Source organism: Tachyglossus aculeatus, chromosome X3 (assembly GCF_015852505.1).
Source record: "Tachyglossus aculeatus isolate mTacAcu1 chromosome X3, mTacAcu1.pri, whole genome shotgun sequence".
NCBI classification, from domain to species: Eukaryota; Metazoa; Chordata; class Mammalia; order Monotremata; family Tachyglossidae; genus Tachyglossus; species Tachyglossus aculeatus.
Genome location: NC_052099.1, coordinates 13,551,508 through 13,561,214, shown reverse-complemented (window position 1 = coordinate 13,561,214; position 9,707 = coordinate 13,551,508).

Here is a 9,707-nt window from a genome sequence, read left to right as displayed (position 1 = left end):
GTGCGTAGGCCAGGACTAGAACTCAGGTCTGTGCTCTTTCCACTGTCATGCTGCTTCTCACTGTATTCTCCAAAGCATTTAGTACAGCATTCTGCGCAGAGTAAACACTCAATAATAATGATGGTATTTGTTAAGCACTTACAATGTGCCAAGCACTGTTCTAAGCATTGGGGGATATACATGGTAATCAGGTTGTCCCACGTGGGGCTCACTGTCTTAATCCCCACTTTACAGATGAGGTAACTGAGGCCCAGAGAAGTGAAGTGACTTGCCCAAAGTCACACAGTTGACAAGTGGTGGAGTCAGGATTAGAACCCATGACCTCTGACTTCCAAGCCTGGGCTCTTTCCACTGAGCTGCACTGCTTTTCAATAAGTGCTTCTCAATAACCAGTAAGTGCCATTGATTGACTGCTCTGTTCTTAACTACGAGGCTGGGTGACTAGGAGGGCAATTCTCACGTGGTTCCTCAAAGAACCTAGGTGTCTCATTAGAGAAGAGACCTGTGAGCCCATTGTTGGGTAGGGACTGTCTCTATGTGTTGCCAATTTGTACTTCCCAAGCGCTTAGTACAGTGCTCTGCACATAGTAAGCGCTCAATAAATACGATTGATGATGATGATGACCAGGGCTAGATGGACCATGTGGCCGACACAATAATGGCATTCCCTGGGCTTGAAAAAACCATGGCTTCGTAGCCCAGTGGTGGTTAAGTCCTGATTTGAAGCGCAGTGGTGAAAGGAACCGAGATAGTGACTTCTACCCTTATTGGACTTTTCCCAACAGTTAATGCCTCCGTGGGATCTAAATGAACAAATCCAGGTTCTCTGAGCTACTCGACCAAATCGGAATAAGCAGTCTGTATGATTTCTTCTGCTGTTCTGTATTATTTCTTCTGCAGTCAAAATGCATTTGGAATTTTAAATGGCTATGTCATGTTCCCTCCAAATTAATGGTAAGGTTTAGTCTCCTTGGGAAACCATTTGTGATTTACCAAGGGGGTTCCTCTTTTTGAGCACTTTTGTGCAATTCTTATACTTATAGCATATAAATCCATTGACATTCTTGTAATTGGGAAGGGCCAATGGGAGCACGTTAATAAACTGGGATAACACCGCAAATTACGCAAAGTAAAGTAACTGTTCAATTATTTTAAACCGTTAGCTCTGGAGATGCCATCTGGGAGGTTTTCAGAGACATTACGTTCACCAATTAAATGTTTATCCCTAAAAGAAGCAATATGAATGAACAGGACTTTTATTTTAATTCCAATTTACTGTACCTTCACCTGTAAATTTTAACCATGTTTTACTTATCTTGTTAATGCTGGCAAACATCTTCTATTAGGGTTTTAATTAACACTGACTGGGAAGGTTAAATGAAGATGGCAAGCCTTATTCAGGTCACATCTCCTCCAAGAGGCCTTCCCTGAGTAAGCCCTATTTTCCCTGATTCCCTCTCCCTTCTGCATCCTCTCTGCACTTGGATCTGTACTCTTCAGGCACTTGGTATTCATCCCCTCCCTCAGCCCCGCAGGATTTATGTACATATCAGTAATTTGTTTATTTAGATTAATGCCTCCAGACTGCAAGCTCATTGTAGGCATTCATTCATTCATTCAATTGTATTTATTGAGCGCTTACTGTGTGCAGAGCACTGTACTAAGCGCTAAGGCAGGGAACACTTCCGCCAGTCCTGTTGTACTCTCCCAAATGCTCAGTACAGTGCTCTGCACACGATAAGTGCTTGATAAATACCATTGATTGCAAGCCACTACTTCTTCTGGATTTAAAGTTGTCCAAGGAAACCCTTCAACTTCCAATTGTTTTAACATTTTAAGTCCTCGGAACTCTTTCATACACAGTGTAATATAACCTCTATCTTTACCAAGATATATGAGTAAGAAGGCATACTACATATTAAAGCCAAGTTTCTAACTTCCAAGTCAACACCCCTTCTGTAAATACAATACATGATACAGGGCTCTTGGTAAAGAAAAGTAGACTTCAGGCTTTCCAATAGCCCATGATGCATTTCCTCACGATAGTCCATATTATCAGAGTCTGGAAGTTCTGGACACCATTCAGCATTACCTTGTTTTGTGTTTCAACTAAATGTTAAAACACATATTTAAAAGTGTGTCTGTTCTGTCTTTGTAAGAATGTTCAGATATTCAGTCAGTCGTATCTATTGAGCACTTACCGCGTGCCAAGCACTGTACTAGCGCTTGGGAGAGTATAGTATAACAACAAACAGACACATTCCCTGCCCACAACGAGCTCACGGTCTAGAGGGAGAGGCGGACATTAATATAATAAATAGATAAATACATGTGCCTTCAATCAGGTTTTGAAGTGGGAGAGGGTCATTATCTTTCTGATATGAGGCATTCCAGGTCAGGGGCTATGGTGAGCCTCGTGAACAACAACAAGGAGGAGCCTTTGTGAAGCCCACTGATGGGCTTTACCTGAAACAGGTGATTGCTGGCCTGTGGGCGTGACTTTCTCTCCTTGTTCTATCCAGTAACAGGCCTGGATCAATCAGTGATGGCCATATAAGCCACAGCTGTGATGCCTAAAACAGGTAAAAGGTGGTTGCTTTGAATCAACGGGGGCCCGTGGAAGCATGCAGAAGGTGGCAGAGAGGCAAGCTGAGAGCAGCAGAAAAAAAGCAGCATTGGCAGAAGGGGCTCCTTTGACTACAGACTGGCATTGGACCCTTGGTTGAGTGAGTGAGTTTGTGTTTGGGTCACTCCCTTGCATGCTAGTAAAACTAACTAAAAAAAATTTCCCCAGTAACCTTGGTGATCAGAGGTGTGGTTTGAACTCTACTACGTGTCACTGAGGCCCCCCCAGTCCAGGCGTACTGGTCGGTATGAACTCGTGACAGGGGCGAGATAGACGAGGTCAAAGTACAATGAGAAGGTGAGCATTAGAGGAATAAAGTGTGCGGACTGGCCTGTGGTAGGAGAGTAGCCAGGTGAGGTAGAAGGGGGGAAGATGATTAAGTGCTTTAAAGCCAATGGGTGAGGAGATTATATGTATAAGTAAACTAAAATGTTCCAGACTTACAGCCAATATTTCAGATACATGAAAGAATAACAGGTAAGTGAAGTGATGTGAAGATGGTAGGTTGGAAAACAGTCAGGCCTCATTCCTTCAGCGCTTAGAACAGTGCTTGGCTCATAGTAAGTGCTTAAAAATTCCATCGTTATTATTATTATTATTCAGGACATTCATTCAATTGTATTTATTGAGTGCTTACGGTGTGCAGAGCACTGTACTAAGCACTTGGGAAGTACAAGTTAGCAACATATAGAGACGGTCCCTAACCAACAACGGGCTCAAGGGACAGGGACCCTGTGCAAAGGAATTGATTGTAGAGATGGTGGTTTGTGCAGTGAAGCAGTGTGGCTCAGTGGAAACAGCACGGGCTTGGGAGTCAGAGGTCGTGGGTTCTAATTCTGGCTCCGCCACTTAGCTGTGTGACCTTGGGCAAGTTGCTTAACTTCTCTGGGCCTCAGTTACCTCATCTGTAAAATGGGGTTGAAGACTGTGAGCCCGTTGTGGGGTAGCCTGATTACCTTGTATCTACCCCAGCGCTTAATACAGTGCTTGCCACATAGTAAGTGCTTAACAAATACCAACACATTTATTTTTTTTATTTTTATCTCTGACAGGCATGTTCTCACTGGGGAAAGGAATGCAATTAGCAAGTCGGTGGGCAGGAGGGTAGAACGTGGCAAAGGGAATGCACCCATTTTTTGTTTTTTACATGCAGGACCCATTTATGATAAAAGTGACAAGCACTCTGGTGCTGAGTTATTGAAGATGATGTCATGAAAATATCAATAGGATCGATGTTTACATGTATTCATGCGCAGCAGAGCCAGAAGGAAGTCTTAGATGGAAAGATTAGGGATGTGGTACGGCTCTTGAAATGTTAAATAGATTGTCAGGATGAGTTCTTGGTAAATCAATGATGTAAGATGCTTCATCCACATCCCTCACTTAGAGGACTGTGTATTTCAAGGAGGGCAACCATGCTATTATTCCTCTGAGCATCCTTTGGTGATGATGATGGTATTTAAGTGCTTACTATGTGACAACCACTGTTCTAAGTGCTGGGGGAGCTTCAAGATCAGCTAGAGAGGTAAGAGAAGCAGGAGAGAGTCGTGACGGGGAAACCAAAGTTAGGTAATGTTTCCAGAAAAAGGGTTCATAGGGCTGAAAGGTTGAGAAGCATTAGGGCATAAGAGAAGATCATGACCCAGCAGAAAGAGCACAGTCTTGGGAGTCAGAGGACATGGGTTCTAATCCTGGCTCTGCTACATGTCTGCTGTGTGACCTTGGGCAAGTTACTTCTCTGAACCTATTACCTCATCTGTAAAATGGGGATTAAAAGTGTGAGCCTCACTTGGGACAACCTGATTACCCTGTATCTACCCTCGCGCTTAGAAAAGTGCTTGATACATAGTAAGCACTTAACAAGTACCTTTATTATTAGGGAAAAATAGAATCTACTAGCGATGACATCGGTGACCTGGGGAGAGAGAGTGGTCTCAGTGAATTGAAAGGAGCCGAAACAGGATTGTAGAGGGTCAAGAAACCAGCTGGAGGAGAAGACATAGAGGCAGCGTAGAGAGTGTATGAAATCTGCTTCAGGAGTTTGGATAGGAATGGGAGGAGAGAGTTACACAGGAAATCTCATAATATATGGAGTTTTGTGGCAAGATAACATCTTTTTCCAACTTTAGAAGGTACTTGATCCGGATGGAACCTTGACTTCCAAGTTCAACTTCAGCCACTTAAGGTTTCAGTTCTGTTTACTTTTGGAAAATTTTCTCCAAAGAAAAGTTTAAAATGCTAGATTGGGGGGGAAAAAAAGCCCATCAAATTTTTCACATCAAATAGATCTTATAGCTCAACATTTTGATGAGGTAAATGGAAATGCAGCAGAAGCATATGGAACACATTTACTGTAAAATATACTTCAGTTGAATCATAAAGAAGAAAAGTTCTTGGCAAAAGAAGTTTAGGGTTTTAATGAACCTCAACCATTTTGCTAAATAGAGAGAAGTAGAGCTTTTAGTTTGGTAAAATACATGACTTGCTTTTCTTTTACGTTTGTTACTGAACAACCCGTTACTCTTCTGCCTTTAATGAAATGGTAGTTACACATTATTGTGGTTGTTAGCTTACCATGATTTCCTTCATTATCCTTTTCTCTCCCTTAAATTGGCACAACTCCCAGAATGCCACAGAATATCATCATTTCTGATTTGAGGTACTAAACTGTCCATGGCAATGAGTAAAAACTTCATTACCTAAAGTTGAGAGCAAATATTTTTAAATGTCACCATTCAAAATGAGTCCTACAAATGGGAAAGGGGGATGAATTTAAGAGGTTGATTCAGGATTTTGCAAATCAACCGGTCAGTCATCAATATTAATTGAGCACCTGTGTCCAGAGCAGTGTTTTAAGTGTTTGGCAAACAACAACAGAAGACATGATCCCTGCCCTCATGTAGTTTATCATCTACCTGGGAGGCAGACACAAAGCAATACACAATTAGGAGGAAGAGGAGAATGGATATGTGGATAAACAAGTGTATTAAATAGTAAGGTTATAATATGTAAACTCCTCCCCATCCCCCCGCCCTACCTCCTTCCCCTCCCCACAGCACTTGTGTGTGTGTGTGTGTGTATGTATGTGTGTATATATAGATATATACAGATTTATTATTCTGTAAATGTGCAGATTTATTACTCTATTTTACTTCTACATATTTACTATTCTATTTTGTGCATTTAGCTTTAATTCTATTTGTTCTGACGATTTTGACACCTGTCAACATGTTTTGTTGTCTGTCTCCCCCTTCTAGGCTGTGAGCCTGTTGTTGGGTAGGGACCATCTCTATATGTTGCCGACTTGTACTTCCCAAGCACTTAGTACAGTGCTGTGCACACAGTAAGTGCTCAATAAATGCGATTGAATGAATGTAAAGAGGCAGAGAGAAACCATAGCTCATACAGATGAGTTTCAAAGGGCAAATTTCCTCTGTGCCCAAAGGTAGATAGCAATCGATCGGTTAATCAAGGACTTAGGATGTTCTAGGCACTGGAATAGGTACAGGCTAATCAGGTTAGACACAGTTCATGTCCCACATGGGGCTCACAGTTTTCATCCCCATTTTACAGATGAGGGAACTGAGGCACCGAGGAGCTTAGTGATGTACCCAAGATCACACAGCAGGCAAGTGGCAGAGCCAGGATTAGAACCCATGCCCTTCTGACTCCCCAGCCTCCGTTCTACCCACTAGACCACGCTAAGTGCTGTGGGGCTGAGGAGGAGTTGAATAGCAAGTGCTTAAAGGGTATGAATCCAAGTGCAAAGGCAACCCGGAAGGGAGAGGGAGTAGAGGAAATGAGGGCTTAATTGGAGGAGATCTCTTGGAGGAGATGCAGTTTTATTAAGGCTTTGGGAGGGCGGAGGGAGTGATGGTCTGTCAGATATGAAAGAGGAAGGGATTTGGATGAGGTGGACAATGAGATGGGTGAGAATGAGAATACCTGGCATCAGTACTAAGTGCTTAGTACAGTGCTCTGCACACAGTAAGCGCTCAATAAATACAACTGAATGAATAAGGAGCGAAGTGAGCATTCTGGGCTGTAATAGGAAATCAGAGAGGTAAGATAGGAGGGGACAAGATGACAGTGCTTCATCAGCCTATGGTAAGGAGTTTCTGTTTGAAATGGAGTTAGGCAACCACTGGCGGGTCTTGAGGAATAATAATAATAATTCTGGTATTTGTTTAAACTCTTACTATGTGCCAAGCACTGTACTAAGCGTTGGGGTGGACACAAGCTCATTGGGTTGGACACAGTCCCTCTCCTACATGGAGCTCACAGTCTCGATCTCCACTTTACAGATGAGGTAAGTGAGGCACAGAGAATTTAAATGACTTGCCCAAGGTCCCACAGGGTGATGGACCTGAAGTTGGAGATGGTAGTAGTAGTCGTGGTAGTAGTACAAGGATAATTATTTATTGTTTAGAGAGTTCAAAGAACTGTACTAAACCCTTGGAAAGTACATCTGAAGCACAAGATACATTCCCTGCCGACCCAGGACTTACACTCTAACGGAGGAAATAGACCAAAAAATATTGCCAAGCGTCTGGCAGGTTTGTGGGGGAATTCTGCGAGCAAGAGGTCAGAAAAGGGTGAAATTAGAACACGGTACAGTTGGGAGATGAATTTGGGAGGAGCAAGCTGGAAGTTAGTAGGTCAGGAGAGCTGACTTGTTCAATGGAGAGAGTCAGTGAGGATAAGGAACTTTTCGTTTGAGGGAAAAGATTGGGAATCATAATCATAATGATGGTATTTAAGTGCTTACTATGTGCCAAGCACTGTTCTAAGCGCTTGGGTAGATAAAAGGTAATCAGGGTGTCCCACATGGGGCTCACAATCTTAATCCCCATTTTACAGATGAGGTAACTGAGGCACAGAGAAGGCAATCTGCTACATGTCAAAACTCAATGATGCCGGGCAGCAGCAGCATGGGAGAGAGTCGAGGGTGGAGACTCGAGTTTACCACACGGAAGGTGGCAAATGGTAAGCCATTTTGGGATTTTTTTTTTTTTACCAAGAAAACTCTCTGGCTACACTATCCGCTATAAACGGAAAGCGGGACATTCTGGGAGAGGTGTCTGTGGTGTCACTACGGGTTGGAAATGACTCAATGGCATAAGACAAGACCTAACCCAAAGCGCTTAGCCATTGACTTGCATGACCTAGAAAAAACCTACAGAATGGAGCTTCCCTGAGAGTCTCCCCCTCCTCTTCCCTTTCTTTCCCTATGATCGCTTCCTCACTGGGGTGATAGGAAACCCACCCACTTCTAGAAAATCCCTGTGGGTTTGAGGAACAAACCCACTTGGATGTCTTTTCCCCAAAGTCCCAGGTCTAACCAAAGGGATGATGAAAAGTCAATGGGCTCACCAGCACCTGGGAATTTATAGAGTCATCCTCATGGTTATCATGAAGTAAACCTTTAGGAATAAAATCAGTCACTTTCTAAAAAATCCTTCCCATATCCTGGAAAGAGTGTTAAAACGGCAGGGTGTAGAGCCAGAGATTTCAGACTGGAAGGCAGGACGTTTAGGAGAAGAAATGACATCCTCATTAATAAAAGGATAGAAAATCAACAAACACAAACCACCAGGCAACACACCAAAAAACCCTCATCTGAAATCTAGCTTCTGGAGCTTGTTTTAGTTTCAAAATGGCTACTTACGATTTTATTCTAAACATGTCATCTCCAATCCTTTGCTACTCTATCAGAGTGTATTTTGATGGATTACTATGTATAGGACTTTTCATATTCATGAGTATTAATATTTAGCTTTTGACAAAACATGCAAAAATCCCCAAATTGCAGAGATGATTTGTGAGTTTAGGTTTAATTGCTGACAAATGGGTTTTTTTCACAACATAATATAACCTCTGGACTAAATAATTAATTTACCACTAAAGCCTGCTGATGATCAGCTGTATGTCAGCATACATTTCAATTAACATTTAAATTATAAAGTATAGTGAGATTATCGCCATTTTTGAAAATGATCTCTTTATAAAAGTCAAAGTAAACATGGTATGCCTACTAGAAGTGCCATCATCCTCCTGTTTACTCTTGTCATGGTTCTCTGCATTCAAGTGGGTCTTCATCTTGTCTCAGACTCTAACGTTGCATTCAGATGGACCACAATTAACAAGAATTTTGGAGTTTTAAAGTCCATTACTAGGGTTCTTCATCCTGTCTTGTCAATGCAGTTTATACAGAAAATGGCTCCGGTTTCAAGTGGGATTTGCATAAATTCCTTATGGCTGAGTGGTCCGTAAGGAGGTACTAGAGGGAAAGTCAGGAATGGGAAGAGGAGAGCCAAGAGAGTTGGATGATCCTTGCTTGGTCACTGGAGGGAGAGTTGGGAGAAGGAAGAGCTAGGATAGCTGCTATCCCATCTGACCAGCCACCTACATACACAGGATTGTGCTGTTAGCTTGGGAACTCTCTGGCTTTTGAGCCTTTCTCTTTTTGAGAGCTCCACTCACTTTCAGTCATTCAATCGTCTTTATTGAGCACTTACTGTGTGCAAAGCACTGTACTAAGCGCTTGGGAGAGTACAATATAACAGATACGTTCCTGCCCACAATGAGCTCACAGTCTAGAGGGAGAGACAGACATTAATATAAATGAATGGGTAAATAAATACATAAATTACAGCTTATATGTGTGCTGTGGGGATGGGAGGGAGGATGAATGAAGGAGCACGTAACTCACATTGTCCCACTCCTCTGGAGGTCTTCTAGCGAGAGGAGGGAATGGTTTTTAAATTCAGAATGGGGAAAGAAAAGCACATTTAATAATAATAATGATAGCATTTATTAAGTGCTAACTATGTGCAAAGCACTGTTCTAAATGCTGGGGAGGTTACAAGGTGATCAGGTTGCCCCACGTGGGGCTCACAGTCTTAATCCCCATTTTACAGATGAGGTATCTGAGGATTTGAACCCATGACCTCTGACTCCAAAGCCCATGCTCTTTCCACTGAGCCACGCTGCTTCTCCAGTAATACATGAATGCATTTAATAATGTGTTAAATGTCCTTGGCACTATCCGAAAGCATTTAAATTAGAATGTTATAATGAG